We start from the raw sequence: 19,325 nt of genomic DNA, 5'->3' as shown, positions 1-19,325 counted from the left end.
TTTTTCACTCCATCTTTCCACCTCCAATTTGGTCTCCCTCTTCTCCTCGTTCCCTCCACCTCTGACACATATATCCTCTTGGTCAATCTTTCCTCACTCATTCTCTCCATGTGCCCAAACCACTTCAAAACACCCTCTTCTGCTCTCTCAACCACGCTCTTTTTATTTCCACACATCTCTCTTACCCTTACGTTACTCGATCAAACCACCTCACACCACACATTGTCCTCAAACATCTCATTTCCAGCACATCCATCCTCCTGCGCACAACTATATCCATAGCCCACGCCTCGCAACCATACAACATTGTTGGAACCACTATTCCTTCAAACATACCCATTTTTGCTTTCCGAGATAATGTTCTCAACTTCCACACATTCTTCAAGGCCCCCAGAATTTTCGCCCCCTCCCCCACCCTATGATCCACTTCCGCTTCCATGGTTCCATCCGCTGCCAGATCCACTCCCAGATATCTAAAACACTTCACTTCCTCTAGTTTTTCTCCATTCAAACTCACCACCCAATTGACTTGACCCTCAACCTTACTGTACCTAATAACCTTGCTCTTATTCACATTTACTCTTAACTTTCTTCTTCCACACACTTTACCAAACTCAGTCACCAGCTTCTGCAGTTTCTCACATGAATCAGCCACCAGCGCTGTATCATCAGCGAACAACAACTGACTCACTTCCCAAGCTCTCTCTTCCCCAACAGACTTCATACTTGCCCCTCTTTCCAAAACTCTTGCATTTACCTCCCTAACAACCCCATCCATAAACAAATTAAACAACCATGGAGACATCACACACCCCTGCCGCAAACCTACATTCACTGAGAACCAATCACTTTCCTCTCTTCCTACACGTACACATGCCTTACATCCTCGATAAAAACTTTTCACTGCTTCTAACAACTTGCCTCCCACACCATATATTCTTAATACCTTCCACAGAGCATCTCTATCAACTCTATCATATGCCTTCTCCAGATCCATAAATGCTACATACAAATCCATTTGCTTTTCTAAGTATTTCTCACATACATTCTTCAAAGCAAACACCTGATCCACACATCCTCTACCACTTCTGAAACCACACTGCTCTTCCCCAATCTGATGCTCTGTACATGCCTTCACCCTCTCAATCAATACCCTCCCATATAATTTACCAGGAATACTCAACAAACTTATACCTCTGTAATTTGAGCACTCACTCTTATCCCGTTTGCCTTTGTACAATGGCACTATGCACGCATTCCGCCAATCCTCAGGCACCTCACCATGAGTCATACATACGTTAAATAACCTTACCAACCAGTCAACAATACAGTCACCCCCTTTTTTAATAAATTCCACTGCAATACCATCCAAACCTGCTGCCTTGCCGGCTTTCATCTTCCGCAAAGCTTTCACTACCTCTTCTCTGTTTACCAAATCATTTTCCCTAACCCTCTCACTTTGCACACCACCTCAACCAAAACACCCTATATCTGCCACTCTATCATCAAACACAATCAACAAACCTTCAAAATACTCACTCCATCTCCTTCTCACATCACCACTACTTGTTATCACCTCCCCATTTGCGCCCTTCACTGAAGTTCCCATTTGCTCCCTTGTCTTACGCACTTTATTTACCTCCTTCCAGAACATCTTTTTATTCTCCCTAAAATTTAATGATACTCTCTCACCCCAACTCTCATTTGCCCTTTTTTTCACCTCTTGCACCTTTCTCTTGACCTCCTGTCTCTTTCTTTTATACATCTCCCACTCAATTGCATTTTTTCCCTGCAAAAATCGTCCAAATGCCTCTCTCTTCTCTTTCACTAATACTCTTACTTCTTCATCCCACCACTCACTACCCTTTCTAATCAACCCACCTCCCACTCTTCTCATGCCACAAGCATCTTTTGCGCAATACATCACTGATTCCCTAAATACATCCCATTCCTCCCCCACTCCCCTTACTTCCATTGTTCTCACCTTTTTCCATTCTGTACTCAGTCTCTCCTGGTACTTCCTCACACAATTCTCCTTCCCAAGCTCACTTACTCTCACCACCCTCTTCACCCCAACATTCACTCTTCTTTTCTGAAAACCCATACAAATCTTCACCTTAGCCTCCACAAGATAATGATCAGACATCCCTCCAGTTGCACCTCTCAGCACATTAACATCCAAAAGTCTCTCTTTCGCACGCCTGTCAATTAACACGTAATCCAATAACGCTCTCTGGCCATCTCTCCTACTTACATAAGTATACTTATGTATATCTCGCTTTTTAAACCAGGTATTCCCAATCATCAGTCCTTTTTCAGCACATAAATCTACAAGCTCTTCACCATTTCCATTTACAACACTGAACACCCCATGTATACCAATTATTCCCTCAACTGCCACATTACTCACCTTTGCATTCAAATCACCCATCACTATAACCCGGTCTCGTGCATCAAAACCACTAACACACTCATTCAGCTCCTCCCAAAACACTTGCCTCTCATGATCTTTCTTCTCATGCCCAGGTGCATATGCACCAATGATCACCCACCTCTCTCCATCAACTTTCAGTTTTACCCATATTAATCGAGAATTTACTTTCTTACATTGTATCACATACTCCCACAACTCCTGTTTCAGGAGTATTGCTACTCCTTCCCTTGATCTTGTCCTCTCACTAACCCCTGACTTTACTCCCCAGACATTCCCAAACCACTCTTCCCCTTTACCCTTGAGCTTCGTTTCACTCAGAGCCAAAACATCCAGGTTCCTTTCCTCAAACATACTACCTATCTCTCCTTTTTTCACATCTTGGTTACATCCACACACATTTAGGCACCCCACTCTGAGCCTTCGAGGAGGATGAGCACTCCCCGCGTGACTCCTTCTTCTGTTTCCCATTTTAGAAAGTTAATACAAGGAGGGGAGGATTTCTGGCCCCCCGCTCCCGTCCCCTCTAGTCGCTTTCTACGACACGCGAGGAATACGTGGGAAGTATTCTTTCACCCCTATCCCCAGGGATAATATACATATATATATACATATACACATACACACACATACACATACATACGCACATATACACACTCACACACATACATATATATACATATGAAAAATGTAAGAAACAATTTAGAAAACTGAAACTTCTAGCTTGAAATGAATGAAAAAATGAATGTCACATAATGGTTCAACCTCTGGCTATGGAAAAAGGAAATGTATAATTTATTTACACAAACGTCGATAGCAGTTCTCATCAATTTAACCACTGTATCAATAAGCTTCAATGTCTAAGCTACATTTTCCTCCAATATATATATATATATATATATATTTCTTTTTTTTTCAAACTATACGCCATTTCCTGCGTTAGCAAGGTAGCGTTAAGAACAAATGAATGGGCCTCTGAGGGAATATCCTCACCTGGCCCCCTTCTCTGTTCCTTCTTTTAGAAAATTAAAAAAGAAAAAAAAAACAAGAGGGGAGGATTTCCAGCCTCCCATTCCCTCCCCTTTTAGTCACCTTGTACGACACGCAGGAAATACGTGGGAAGTATTCTTTCTCCCCTATCCCCAGGGATAATATGTATATCTTTTCTTTCTTTTCTTTCATACTATTCGCTATTTCCCGCGTTAGCAAGGTAGCGTTAAGAACAGAGGACTGGGCCTCTGAGGGAATATCATCACCTGGGCTCGTTCTCTGTTCCTTCTTTTGGAAAATTAAAAAAAAAGAAACGAGAGGGGAGGATTTCCAGCCCCCCGCTCCCTCCCCTTTTAGTCGCCTTCTACGACACGCAGGGAATACGTGGGAAGTATTCTTTCTCCCCTATCCCCAGGGATAATATATACATATATATATATATATATATATATATATATATAAATATATATATATATATATATATATATATATATATATATATATATATATATATATGTATATACGTGTTAATTGACAGGCTTGCGAAAGAGAGACTTTTGGATGTTAATGTGCTGAGAGGTGCAACTGGAGGGATGTCTGATCATTATCTTGTGGAGGCTAAGGTGAAGATTTGTATGGGTTTTCAGAAAAGAAGAGTGAATGTTGGGGTGAAGAGGGTGGTGAGAGTAAGTGAGCTTGAGAAGGAGACCTGTGTGAGGAAGTACCAGGAGAGACTGAGTACAGAATGGAAAAAGGTGAGAACAATGGTAGTAAGGGGAGTGGGGGAGGAATGGGATGTATTTAGGGAATCAGTGATGGATTGCGCAAAAGATGCTTGTGGCATGAGAAGAGTGGGAGGTGGGTTGATTAGAAAGGGTAGTGAGTGGTGGGATGAAGAAGTAAGAGTATTAGTGAAAGAGAAGAGAGAGGCATTTGGACGATTTTTGCAGGGAAAAAATGCAATTGAGTGGGAGATGTATAAAAGAAAGAGACAGGAGGTCAAGAGAAAGGTGCAAGAGGTGAAAAAAAGGGCAAATGAGAGTTGGGGTGAGAGAGTATCATTAAATTTTAGGGAGAATAAAAAGATGTTCTGGAAGGAGGTAAAGTGCGTAAGACAAGGGAGCAAATGGGAACTTCGGTGAAGGGCGCAAGTGGGGAGGTGATAACAAGTAGTGGTGATGTGAGAAGGAGATGGAGTGAGTATTTTGAAGGTTTGTTGAATGTGTTTGATGATAGAGTGGCAGATATAGGGTGTTTTGGTCGAGGTGGTGTGCAAAGTGAGAGGGTTAGGGAAAATGATTTGGTAAACAGAGAAGAGGTAGTGAAAGCTTTGCGGAAGATGAAAACCGGCAAGGCAGCAGGTTTGGATGGTATTGCAGTGGAATTTATTAAAAAAGGGGGTGACTGTATTGTTGACTGGTTGGTAAGGTTATTTAATGTATGTATGACTCATGGTGAGGTGCCTGAGGATTGGCGGAATGCGTGCATAGTGCCATTGTACAAAGGCAAAGGGGATAAGAGTGAGTGCTCAAATTACAGAGGTATAAGTTTGTTGAGTATTCCTGGTAAATTATATGGGAGGGTATTGATTGAGAGGGTGAAGGCATGTACAGAGCATCAGATTGGGGAAGAGCAGTGTGGTTTCAGAAGTGGTAGAGGATGTGTGGATCAGGTGTTTGCTGTGAAGAATGTATGTGAGAAATACTTAGAAAAGCAAATGGATTTGTATGTAGCATTTATGGATCTGGAGAAGGCATATGATAGAGTTGATAGAGATGCTCTGTGGAAGGTATTAAGAATATATGGTGTGGGAGGAAAGTTGTTAGAAGCAGTGAAAAGTTTTTATCGAGGATGTAAGGCATGTGTACGTGTAGGAAGAGAGGAAAGTGATTGGTTCTCAGTGAATGTAGGTTTGCGGCAGGGGTGTGTGATGTCTCCATGGTTGTTTAATTTGTTTATGGATGGGGTTGTTAGGGAGGTAAATGCAAGAGTTTTGGAAAGAGGGGCAAGTATGAAGTCTGTTGGGGATGAGAGAGCTTGGGAAGTGAGTCAGTTGTTGTTCGCTGATGATACAGCGCTGGTGGCTGATTCATGTGAGAAACTGCAGAAGCTGGTGACTGAGTTTGGAAAAGTGTGTGGAAGAAGAAAGTTAAGAGTAAATGTGAATAAGAGCAAGGTTATTAGGTACAGTAGGGTTGAGGGTCAAGTCAATTGGGAGGTGAGTTTGAATGGAGAAAAACTGGAGGAAGTGAAGTGTTTTAGATATCTGGGAGTGGATCTGGCAGCGGATGGAACCATGGAAGCGGAAGTGGATCATAGGGTGGGGGAGGAGGCGAAAATCCTGGGGGCCTTGAAGAATGTGTGGAAGTCGAGAACATTATCTCGGAAAACAAAAATGGGTATGTTTGAAGGAATAGTGGTTCCAACAATGTTGTATGGTTGCGAGGCGTGGGCTATGGATAGAGTTGTGCGCAGGAGGATGGATGTGCTGGAAATGAGATGTTTGAGGACAATGTGTGGTGTGAGGTGGTTTGATCAAGTGAGTAACGTAAGGGTAAGAGAGATGTGTGGAAATAGAAAGAGCGTGGTTGAGAGAGCAGAATAGGGTGTTTTGAAGTGGTTTGGGCACATGGAGAGGATGAGTGAGGAAAGATTGACCAAGAGGATATATGTGTCGGAGGTGGAGGGAACAAGGAGAAGAGGGAGACCAAATTGGAGGTGGAAAGATGGAGTGAAAAAGATTTTGTGTGATCGGGGCCTGAACATGCAGGAGGGTGAAAGGAGGGCAAGGAATAGAGTGAATTGGAGCGATGTGGTATACCGGGGTTGACGTGCTGTCAGTGGATTGAAGCAGGGCATGTGAAGCATCTGGGGTAAGCCATGGAAAGCTGTGTAGGTATGTATATTTGCGTGTGTGGACGTATGTATATACATGTGTATGGGGGGGGATTGGGCCATTTCTTTCGTCTGTTTCCTTGCGCTACCTCGCAAACGCGGGAGACAGCGACAAAGTATAATAAAAAAAAAATATATATATATGTGTCGGAGGTGGAGGGAACGAGGAGAAGAGGGAGACCAAATTGGAGGTGGAAGGATGGAGTGAAAAAGATTTTGTGTGATCGGGGCCTGAACATGCAGGAGGGTGAAAGAGGGCAAGGAATAGAGTGAATTGGAGCGATGTGGTATACCGGGGTTGACGTGCTGTCAGTGGATTGAATCGGGGCATGTGAAGCGTCTGGGGTAAACCATGGAAAGCTGTGTAGGTATGTATATTTGCGTGTGGACGTACGTATATACATGTGTATGGGGGTGGGTTGGGCCATTTCTTTCGTCTGTTTCCTTGCGCTACCTCGCAAACGCGGGAGACAGCGACAAAGCAAAAAAAAAAAAAATATATATATATATATATGTATATATATATATATATATGTATATATATATATATATATATATTAGAAAGGGTAGTGAGTGGTGGGATGAAGAAGTAAGAGTATTAGTGAAAGAGAAGAGAGAGGCATTTGGACGATTTTTGCAGGGAAAAAATGCAATTGAGTGGGAGATGCATAAAAGAAAGAGACAGGAGGTCAAGAGAAATGTGCAAGAGGTGAAAAAAAGGGCAAAAGAGAGTTGGGGTGAGAGAATATCATTAAATTTTAGGGAGAATAAAAAGAGGTTCTGGAAGGAGGTAAATAAAGTGTGTAAGACATGGGAGCAAATGGGAACTTCAGTGAAGGGCGCAAATGGGGAGGTGATAACAAGTAGTGGTGATGTGAGAAGATGGAGTGAGTATTTTGAAGGTTTGTTGAATGTGTTTGATGATAGAGTGGCAGATATAGGGTGTTTTGGTCGAGGTGGTGTGCAAAGTGAGAGGGTTAGGGAAAATGATTTGCTAAACAGAGAAGAGGTAGTAAAAGCTTTGCGGAAGATGAAAGCCGGCAAGGCAGCAGGTTTGGATGGTATTGCAGTGGAATTTATTAAAAAAGGGGGTGACTGTATTGTTGACTGGTTGGTAAGGTTATTTAATGTATGTATGACTCATGGTGAGGTGCCTGAGGATTGGCGGAATGCGTGCATAGTGCCATTGTACAAAGGCAAAGGGGATAAGAGTGAGTGCTCAAATTACAGAGGTATAAGTTTGTTGAGTATTCCAGGTAAATTGTATGGGAGGGTATTGATTGAGAGGGTGAAGGCATGTACAGAGCATCAGATTGGGGAAGAGCAGTGTGGTTTCAGAAGTGGTAGAGGATGTGTGGATCAGGTGTTTGCTTTGAAGAATGTATGTGAGAAATACTTAGAAAAGCAAATGGATTTGTATGTAGCATTTATGGATCTGGAGAAGGCATATGATAGAGTTGATAGAGATGCTCTGTGGAAGGTATTAAGAATATATGGTGTGGGAGGCAAGTTGTTAGAAGCAGTGAAAAGTTTTTATCGAGGATGTAAGGCATGTGTACGTGTAGGAAGAGAGGAAAGTGATTGGTTCTCAGTGAATGTAGGTTTGCGGCAGGGGTGTGTGATGTCTCCATGGTTGTTTAATCTGTTTATGGATGGGGTTGTTAGGGAGGTGAATGCAAGAGTTTTGGAAAGAGGGGCAAGTATGAAGTCTGTTGTTGATGAGAGAGCTTGGGAAGTGAGTCAGTTGTTGTTCGCTGATGATACAGCGCTGGTGGCTGAATCATGTGAGAAACTGCAGAAGCTGGTGACTGAGTTTGGTAAAGTGTGTGAAAGAAGAAAGTTAAGAGTAAATGTGAATAAGAGCAAGGTTATTAGGTACAGTAGGGTTGAGGGTCAAGTCAATTGGGAGGTGAGTTTGAATAGAGAAAAACTGGAGGAAGTGAAGTGTTTTAGATATCTGGGAGTGGATCTGGCAGCGGATGGAACCATGGAAGCAGAAGTGGATCATAGGGTGGGGGAGGGGGCGAAAATTCTGGGGGCCTTGAAGAATGTGTGGAAGTCGAGAACATTATCTCGGAAAGCAAAAATGGGTATGTTTGAAGGAATAGTGGTTCCAACAATGTTGTATGGTTGCGAGGCGTGGGCTATGGATAGAGTGGTGCGCAGGAGGATGGATGTTCTGGAAATGAGATGTTTGAGGACACTGTGTGGTGTGAGGTGGTTTGATCGAGTAAGTAACGTAAGGGTAAGAGAGATGTGTGGAAATTAAAAGAGCGTGGTTGAGAGAGGAGAAGAGGGTGTATTGAAATGGTTTGGGCACATGGAGAGAATGAGTGAGGAAAGATTGACCAAGAGGATATATGTGTCGGAGGTGGAGGGAACGAGGAGAAGAGGGAGACCAAATTGGAGGTGGAAAGATGGAGTGAAGAAGATTTTGTGTGATCAGGGCCTGAACATGCAGGAGGGTGAAAGGAGGGCAAGGAATAGAGTGAATTGGAGCGATGTGGTATACCGGGGTTGACGTGCTATCAGTGGATTGAATCAGGGCATGTGAAGCGTCTGGGGTAAACCATGGAAAGCTGTGTAGGTATGTATATTTGTGTGTGTGGACGTATGTATATACATGTGTATGGGGGTGGGTTGGGCCATTTTTTTCGTCTGTTTCCTTGCGCTACCTCGCAAACGCGGGAGACCGACAAAGCAAAAAAAAAAAAAATATATATATATATATTTTTTTTTTGCTTTGTCACTGTCTCCCGCGTTTGCGAGATAGCGCAAGGAAACAGACGAAAGAAATGGCCCAACCCACCCCCATACACATGTACATACATACGTCCACACACGCAATTATACGTACCTACACAGCTTTCCATGGTTTACCCCAGACGCTTCACATGCCTTGATTCAATCCACTGACAGCACGTCACCCCCGTATACCACATCGATCCAATTCACTCTATTCCTTGCCCTCCTTTCACCCTCCTGCATGTTCAGGCCCCGATCACACAAAATCTTTTTCACTCCATCTTTCCACCTCCAATTTGATCTCCCTCTTCTCCTCGTTCCCTCCACCTCCGACACCTATATCCTCTTGGTCAATCTTTCCTCACTCATTCTCTCCATGTGCCCAAACCATTTCAAAACACCCTCTTCTCCTCTCTCAACCATGCTCTTTTTATTTCCACACATCTCTCTTACCCTTACGTTACTTACTCGATCAAACCACCTCACACCACACATTGTCCTCAAACATCTCATTTCCAGCACATCCATCCTCCTGCGCACAACTCTATCCATAGCCCACGCCTCGCAACCATACAACATTGTTGGAACCACTATTCCTTCAAACATACCCATTTTTGCTTACCGAGATAATGTTCTCGACTTCCACACATTCATCAAGGCTCCCAGAATATTCGCCCCCTCCCCCACCCTATGATCCACTTCCGCTTCCATGGTTCCATCCGCTGCCAGATCCACTCCCAGATATCTAAAACACTTCACTTCCTCTAGTTTTTCTCCATTCAAACTCACCTCCCAATTGATTTGACCTTCAACCCTACTGTACCTAATAACCTTGCTCTTATTCACATTTACTCTTAACTTTCTTCTTTCACACACTTTACCAAACTCAGTCACCAGCTTCTGTAGTTTCTCACATGAATCAGCCACCAGTGCTGTATCATCAGCGAACAACAACTGACCCACTTCCCAAGCTCTCTCATCCCCAAAAGAATTCATACTTGCCCCTCTTTCCAAAACTCTTGCATTCACCTCCCTAACAACCCCATCCATAAACAGATTAAACAACCATGGAGACATCACACACCCCTGCCGCAAACCTACATTCACTGAGAACCAATCACTTTCCTCTCTTCCTACATGTACACATGCCATACATCCTCGATAAAAACTTTTCACTGCTTCTAACAACTTGCCTCCCACACCATATATTCTTAATACCTTCCACAGAGCATCTCTATCAACTCTATCATATGCCTTCTCCAGATCCATAAATGCAACATACAAATCCATTTGCTTTTCTAAGTATTTCTCACATACATTCTTCAAAGCAAACACCTGATCCACACATCCTCTACCACTTCTGAAACCACACTGCTCTTCCCCAATCTGATGCTCTGTACATGCCTTCACCCTCTCAATCAATACCCTCCAATATAATTTACCAGGAATACTCAACAAACTTATACCTCTGTAATTTGAGCACTCACTCTTATCCCCTTTGCCTTTGTACAATGGCACTATGCACGCATTCCGCCAATCCTCAGGCACCTCAGCATGAGTCATACATACATTAAATAACCTTACCAACCAGTCAACAATACAGTCACCCCCTTTTTTAATAAGTTCCACTGCAATACCATCCAAACCTGCTGCCTCGCCAGCTTTCATCTTCCGCAAAGCTTTTACTACCTCTTCTCTGTTTAGCAAATCATTTTCCCTAACCCTCTCACTTTGCACACCACCTCGACCAAAACACCCTATATCTGCCACTCTATCAAACACATTCAACAAACCTTCAAAATACTCACTCCATCTCCTTCTCACATCACCACTACTTGCTATCACCTCCCCATTTGCGCCCTTCACTGAAGTTCCCATTTGCTCCCTTGTCTTACGCACTTTATTTACCTCCTTCCAGAACATCTTTTTATTCTCCCTAAAATTTAATGATACTCTCTCACCCCAACTCTCATTTGCCCTTTTTTTCACCTCTTGCACCTTTCTCTTGACCTCCTGTCTCTTTCTTTTATACATCTCCCACTCAATTGCATTTTTTCCCTGCAAAAATCGTCCAAATGCCTCTCTCTTCTCTTTCACTAATACTCTTACTTCTTCATCCTACCACTCACTACCCTTTCTAATCAACCCACCTCCCACTCTTCTCATGCCACAAGCATCTTTTGTGCAATCCATCACTGATTCCCTAAATACATCCCATTCCTCCCCCACTCCCCTTACTTCCATTGTTCTCACCTTTTTCCATTCTGTACTCAGTCTGTCCTGGTACTTCCTCACACAAGTCTCCTTCCCAAGCTCACTTACTCTCACCACCCTCTTCACCCCAACATTCACTCTTCTTTTCTGAAAACCCAGACAAATCTTCACCTTAGCCTCCACAAGATAATGATCAGACATCCCTCCAGTTGCACCTCTCAGCACATTAACATCCAAAAGTCTCTCTTTCGCACGCCTGTCAATTAACACGTAATCCAATAACGCTCTCTGGCCATCTCTCCTACTTATATAAGTATACTTATGTATATCTCGCTTTTTAAACCAGGTATTCCCAATCATCAGTCCTTTTTCAGCACATAAATCTACAAGCTCTTCACCATTTCCATTTACAACACTGAACACCCCATGTATACCAATTATTCCCTCAACTGCCACATTACTCACCTTTGCATTCAAATCACCCATCACTATAACCCGGTCTCGTACATCAAAACCACTAACACACTCATTCAGCTGCTCCCAAAACACTTACCTCTCATGATCTTTCTTCTCATCCCCAGGTGCATATGCACCAATAATCACCCATCTCTCTCCACCAACTTTCAGTTTTACCCATATTAACCATATTAATATGTATATATATATATACATATATATATATATATATTTTTTTTTGCTTTGTTGCTGTCTCCCACGTTTGCGAGGTAGCACAAGGAATCAGACAAAAGAAATGGCCCAACCCACCCCCATACACATGTATATACATACATCCACACACGCAAATATACATACCTACACAGCTTTCCATGGTTTATCCCAGACGCTTCACATGCCCTGATTCAATCCACTGACAACACGTCAACCCCGGTATACCACATTGATCCAGTTCACTCTATTCCTTGCCCTCCTTTCACCCTCCTGCATGTTCAGGCCCCGATCACACAAAATCTTTTTCACTCCATCTTTCCACCTCCAATTTGGTCTCCCACTTCTCCTCGTTCCTTCCACCTCCGACACCTATATCTTCTTGGTCAATCTGAAACACTTTACTTCCTCCAGTTTTTCTCCATTCAAACTCACCTCCCAATTGACTTGACCCTCAACCCTACTGTACCTAATAACCTTGCTCTTATTCACATTTACTCTTAACTTTCGTCTTTCACACACTTTACCAAACTCAGTCACCAGCTTCTGCAGTTTCTCACATGAATCAGACACCAGCGCTGTATCATCAGCGAACAACAACTGACTCACTTCCCAAGCTCTCTCATCAACAACAGACTTCATGCTTGCCCCTCTTTCCAAAACTCTTGCATTCACCTCCCTAACAACCCTATCCATAAACAAATTAAACAACCATGGAGACATCACACACCCCTGCTGCAAACCTACATTCATTGAGAACCAATCACTTTCCTCTCTTCCTACACGTACACATGCCTTACATCCTCGATAAAAACTTTTCACTGCTTCTGACAACTTGCCTCCCACACCATATATTCTTAATGCCTTCCACAGAGCATCTCTATCAACTCTGTCATATGCCTTCTCCAGATCCATAAATGCTACATACAAATCCATTTGCTTTTCTAAGTATTTCTCACGTACATTCTTCAAAGCAAACACCTGATCCACATATCCTCTACCACTTCTGAAACCGCACTGCTCTTCCTCAATCTGATGCTCTGTACATGCCTTCACCCTCTCAATCAATACCCTCCCATATGATTTACCAGGAATACTCAACAAACTTATACCTTTATAATTTGAGCACTCACTCTTATCCCCTTTGCCTTTGTACAGTGGCACTATGCACGCATTCCGCCAATCCTCAGGCACCTCACCATGAGTCATACATACATTGAATAACCCTACCAACCAGTCAATAATACAGTCACCCCCTTTTTTAATAAATTCCACTGCAATACCATCCAAACCTGCTGCCTTGCTGGCTTTCATCTTCTGCAAAGCTTTAACTACCTCTTCTCTGTTTACCAAATCATTTTCCCTAACCCTCTCACTTTGCACACCACCTCGACCAAAACACCCTATATCTGCCAATCTATCATCAAACACATTCAACAAACCTTCAAAATACTCACTCCATCTCCTCACATCACCACTACTTGTTATCACCTCCCCATTTGTGCCCTTCACCGAAGTTCCCTTTTGCTCCCTTGTCTTACGCACTTTATTTACCTCCTTCCAGAACATCTTTTTATTCTCCCTAAGATTTAATGATACTTTGTTGCTTTGTTGCTGTCTCCCACGTTTGCGAGGTAGCACAAGGAATCAGACAAAAGAAATGGCCGAACCCACCCCCATACACATGTATATACATACATCCACACACGCAAATATACATACCTACACAGCTTTCCATGGTTTATCCCAGACGCTTCACATGCCCTGATTCAATCCACTGACAGCACGTCAACCCCGGTATACCACATTGATCCAATTCACTCTATTCCTTGCCCTCCTTTCACCCTCCTGCATGTTCAGGCCCCGATCACACAAAATCTTTTTCACTCCATCTTTCCACCTCCAATTTGATCTCCCTCTTCTCCTCGTTCCCTCCACCTCCGACACCTATATCCTCTTGGTCAATCTTTCCTCACTCATTCTCTCCATGTGCCCAAACCATTTCAAAACACCCTCTTCTCCTCTCTCAACCATGCTCTTTTTATTTCCACACATCTCTCTTACCCTTACGTTACTTACTCGATCAAACCACCTCACACCACACATTGTCCTCAAACATCTCATTTCCAGCACATCCATCCTCCTGCGCACAACTCTATCCATAGCCCACGCCTCGCAACCATACAACATTGTTGGAACCACTATTCCTTCGAACATACCCATTTTTGCTTACCGAGATAATGTTCTCGACTTCCACACATTCATCAAGGCTCCCAGAATATTCGCCCCCTCCCCCACCCTATGATCCACTTCCGCTTCCATGGTTCCATCCGCTGCCAGATCCACTCCCAGATATCTAAAACACTTCACTTCCTCTAGTTTTTCTCCATTCACACTCACCTCCCAATTGATTTGACCTTCAACCCTACTGTACCTAATAACCTTGCTCTTATTCACATTTACTCTTAACTTTCTTCTTTCACACACTTTACCAAACTCAGTCACCAGCTTCTGTAGTTTCTCACATGAATCAGCCACCAGTGCTGTATCATCAGCGAACAACAACTGACCCACTTCCCAAGCTCTCTCATCCCCAAAAGAATTCATACTTGCCCCTCTTTCCAAAACTCTTGCATTCACCTCCCTAACAACCCCATCCATAAACAGATTAAACAACCATGGAGACATCACACACCCCTGCCGCAAACCTACATTCACTGAGAACCAATCACTTTCCTCTTTTCCTACACGTACACATGCCATACATCCTCGATAAAAACTTTTCACTGCTTCTAACAACTTGCCTCCCACACCATATATTCTTAATACCTTCCACAGAGCATCTCTATCAACTCTATCATATGCCTTCTCCAGATCCATAAATGCAACATACAAATCCATTTGCTTTTCTAAGTATTTCTCACATACATTCTTCAAAGCAAACACCTGATCCACACATCCTCTACCACTTCTGAAACCACACTGCTCTTCCCCAATCTGATGCTCTGTACATGCCTTCACCCTCTCAATCAATACCCTCCAATATAATTTACCAGGAATACTCAACAAACTTATACCTCTGTAATTTGAGCACTCACTCTTATCCCCTTTGCCTTTGTACAATGGCACTATGCACGCATTCCGCCAATCCTCAGGCACCTCAGCATGAGTCATACATACATTAAATAACCTTACCAACCAGTCAACAATACAGTCACCCCCTTTTTTAATAAGTTCCACTGCAATACCATCCAAACCTGCTGCCTCGCCAGCTTTCATCTTCCGCAAAGCTTTTACTACCTCTTCTCTGTTTAGCAAATCATTTTCCCTAACCCTCTCACTTTGCACACCACCTCGACCAAAACACCCTATATCTGCCACTCTATCAAACACATTCAACAAACCTTCAAAATACTCACTCCATCTCCTTCTCACATCACCACTACTTGCTATCACCTCCCCATTTGCGCCCTTCACTGAAGTTCCCATTTGCTCCCTTGTCTTACGCACTTTATTTACCTCCTTCCAGAACATCTTTTTATTCTCCCTAAAATTTAATGATACTCTCTCACCCCAACTCTCATTTGCCCTTTTTTTCACCTCTTGCACCTTTCTCTTGACCTCCTGTCTCTTTCTTTTATACATCTCCCACTCAATTGCATTTTTTCCCTGCAAAAATCGTCCAAATGCCTCTCTCTTCTCTTTCACTAATACTCTTACTTCTTCATCCCACCACTCACTACCCTTTCTAATCAACCCACCTCCCACTCTTCTCATGCCACAAGCATCTTTTGTGCAATCCATCACTGATTCCCTAAATACATCCCATTCCTCCCCCACTCCCCTTACTTCCATTGTTCTCACCTTTTTCCATTCTGTACTCAGTCTGTCCTGGTACTTCCTCACACAAGTCTCCTTCCCAAGCTCACTTACTCTCACCACCCTCTTCACCCCAACATTCACTCTTCTTTTCTGAAAACCCAGACAAATCTTCACCTTAGCCTCCACAAGATAATGATCAGACATCCCTCCAGTTGCACCTCTCAGCACATTAACATCCAAAAGTCTCTCTTTCGCACGCCTGTCAATTAACACGTAATCCAATAACGCTCTCTGGCCATCTCTCCTACTTATATAAGTATACTTATGTATATCTCGCTTTTTAAACCAGGTATTCCCAATCATCAGTCCTTTTTCAGCACATAAATCTACAAGCTCTTCACCATTTCCATTTACAACACTGAACACCCCATGTATACCAATTATTCCCTCAACTGCCACATTACTCACCTTTGCATTCAAATCACCCATCACTATAACCCGGTCTCGTACATCAAAACCACTAACACACTCATTCAGCTGCTCCCAAAACACTTGCCTCTCATGATCTTTCTTCTCATCCCCAGGTGCATATGCACCAATAATCACCCATCTCTCTCCATCAACTTTCAGTTTTACCCATATTAACCATATTAATATGTATATATATATATACATATATATATATATATATTTTTTTTTGCTTTGTTGCTGTCTCCCACGTTTGCGAGGTAGCACAAGGAATCAGACAAAAGAAATGGCCCAACCCACCCCCATACACATGTATATACATACATCCACACACGCAAATATACATACCTACACAGCTTTCCATGGTTTATCCCAGACGCTTCACATGCCCTGATTCAATCCACTGACAGCACGTCAACCCCGGTATACCACATTGATCCAGTTCACTCTATTCCTTGCCCTCCTTTCACCCTCCTGCATGTTCAGGCCCCGATCACACAAAATCTTTTTCACTCCATCTTTCCACCTCCAATTTGGTCTCCCACTTCTCCTCGTTCCTTCCACCTCCGACACCTATATCTTCTTGGTCAATCTGAAACACTTTACTTCCTCCAGTTTTTCTCCATTCAAACTCACCTCCCAATTGACTTGACCCTCAACCCTACTGTACCTAATAACCTTGCTCTTATTCACATTTACTCTTAACTTTCGTCTTTCACACACTTTACCAAACTCAGTCACCAGCTTCTGCAGTTTCTCACATGAATCAGACACCAGCGCTGTATCATCAGCGAACAACAACTGACTCACTTCCCAAGCTCTCTCATCAACAACAGACTTCATGCTTGCCCCTCTTTCCAAAACTCTTGCATTCACCTCCCTAACAACCCTATCCATAAACAAATTAAACAACCATGGAGACATCACACACCCCTGCTGCAAACCTACATTCATTGAGAACCAATCACTTTCCTCTCTTCCTACACGTACACATGCCTTACATCCTCGATAAAAACTTTTCACTGCTTCTGACAACTTGCCTCCCACACCATATATTCTTAATGCCTTCCACAGAGCATCTCTATCAACTCTGTCATATGCCTTCTCCAGATCCATAAATGCTACATACAAATCCATTTGCTTTTCTAACACAGCTTTCCATGGTTTATCCCAGACGCTTCACATGCCCTGATTCAATCCACTGACAGCACGTCAACCCCGGTATACCACATTGATCCAGTTCACTCTATTCCTTGCCCTCCTTTCACCCTCCTGCATGTTCAGGCCCCGATCACACAAAATCTTTTTCACTCCATCTTTCCACCTCCAATTTGGTCTCCCACTTCTCCTCGTTCCTTCCACCTCCGACACCTATATCTTCTTGGTCAATCTGAAACACTTTACTTCCTCCAGTTTTTCTCCATTCAAACTCACCTCCCAATTGACTTGACCCTCAACCCTACTGTACCTAATAACCTTGCTCTTATTCACATTTACTCTTAACTTTCGTCTTTCACACACTTTACCAAACTCAGTCACCAGCTTCTGCAGTTTCTCACATGAATCAGACACCAGCGCTGTATCATCAGCGAACAACAACTGACTCACTTCCCAAGCTCTCTCATCAACAACAGACTTCATGCTTGCCCCTCTTTCCAAAACTCTTGCATTCACCTCCCTAACAACCCTATCCATAAACAAATTAAACAACCATGGAGACATCACACACCCCTGCTGCAAACCTACATTCATTGAGAACCAATCACTTTCCTCTCTTCCTACACGTACACATGCCTTACATCCTCGATAAAAACTTTTCACTGCTTCTGACAACTTGCCTCCCACACCATATATTCTTAATGCCTTCCACAGAGCATCTCTATCAACTCTGTCATATGCCTTCTCCAGATCCATAAATGCTACATACAAATCCATTTGCTTTTCTAAGTATTTCTCACGTACATTCTTCAAAGCAAACACCTGATCCACATATCCTCTACCACTTCTGAAACCGCACTGCTCTTCCTCAATCTGATGCTCTGTACATGCCTTCACCCTCTCAATCAATACCCTCCCATATGATTTACCAGGAATACTCAACAAACTTATACCTTTATAATTTGAGCACTCACTCTTATCCCCTTTGCCTTTGTACAGTGGCACTATGCACGCATTCCGCCAATCCTCAGGCACCTCACCATGAGTCATACATACATTGAATAACCCTACCAACCAGTCAATAATACAGTCACCCCCTTTTTTAATAAATTCCACTGCAATACCATCCAAACCTGCTGCCTTGCTGGCTTTCATCTTCTGCAAAGCTTTAACTACCTCTTCTCTGTTTACCAAATCATTTTCCCTAACCCTCTCACTTTGCACACCACCTCGACCAAAACACCCTATATCTGCCAATCTATCATCAAACACATTCAACAAACCTTCAAAATACTCACTCCATCTCCTCACATCACCACTACTTGTTATCACCTCCCCATTTGCGCCCTTCACCGAAGTTCCCTTTTGCTCCCTTGTCTTACGCACTTTATTTACCTCCTTCCAGAACATCTTTTTATTCTCCCTAAGATTTAATGATACTCTCTCACCCCAACTCTCATTTGCCCTCTTTTTCACCTCTTGCACCTTTCTCTTGACCTCCTGTCTCTTTCTTTTATACATCTCCCACTCAATTGCATTTTTTCCCTGCAAAAATTGTCCAAATGCCTCTCTCTTCTCTTTCAACCCACCACTCACTACCCTTCCTAATCAACCCACCTCCCACTCTTCTCATGCCACAAGCATCTTTTGCGCAATCCAACACTGATTCCCTAAATACATCCCATTCCTCCCCCACTCCCCTTACTTCCATTGTTCTCACCTTTTTCCATTCTGTACTCAGTCTGTCCTGGTACTTCCTCACACAAGTCTCCTTCCCAAGCTCACTTACTCTCACCACCCTCTTCACCCCAACATTCACTCTTCTTTTCTGAAAACCCATACAAATCTTCACCTTAGCCTCCACAAGATAATGATCAGACATCCCTCCAGTTGCACCTCTCAGCACATTAACATCCAAAAGTCTCTCTTTTGCGCG

The 19,325-nt window shown here is 43.1% G+C and overlaps 1 protein-coding gene and 1 long non-coding RNA gene across 2 annotated transcripts in view; one reads left to right on the top strand and one right to left on the bottom strand.

Annotated features, from left to right (window-relative positions):
• The window catches only part of LOC139760454 (uncharacterized), a 238,432-nt gene extending 226,709 nt beyond the window's left edge, over positions 1-11,723 (bottom strand). The window contains exon 1 of the long non-coding RNA XR_011715342.1: positions 10,855-11,723. This is a non-coding gene — a long non-coding RNA (uncharacterized lncRNA). The remainder of the gene's footprint in view (positions 1-10,854) is intronic.
• LOC139760453 (uncharacterized) overlaps positions 1-19,325 on the top strand; it is a 339,886-nt gene that overhangs the window by 254,912 nt on the left and 65,649 nt on the right. The window lies entirely within an intron of this gene.

This window comes from Panulirus ornatus, chromosome 37 (assembly GCF_036320965.1).
Source record: "Panulirus ornatus isolate Po-2019 chromosome 37, ASM3632096v1, whole genome shotgun sequence".
In the NCBI taxonomy this organism is placed as follows: Eukaryota; Metazoa; Arthropoda; class Malacostraca; order Decapoda; family Palinuridae; genus Panulirus; species Panulirus ornatus.
Note: the sequence above shows the minus strand (reverse complement) of the source record. Positions and strands in the feature narration are given on the sequence as shown.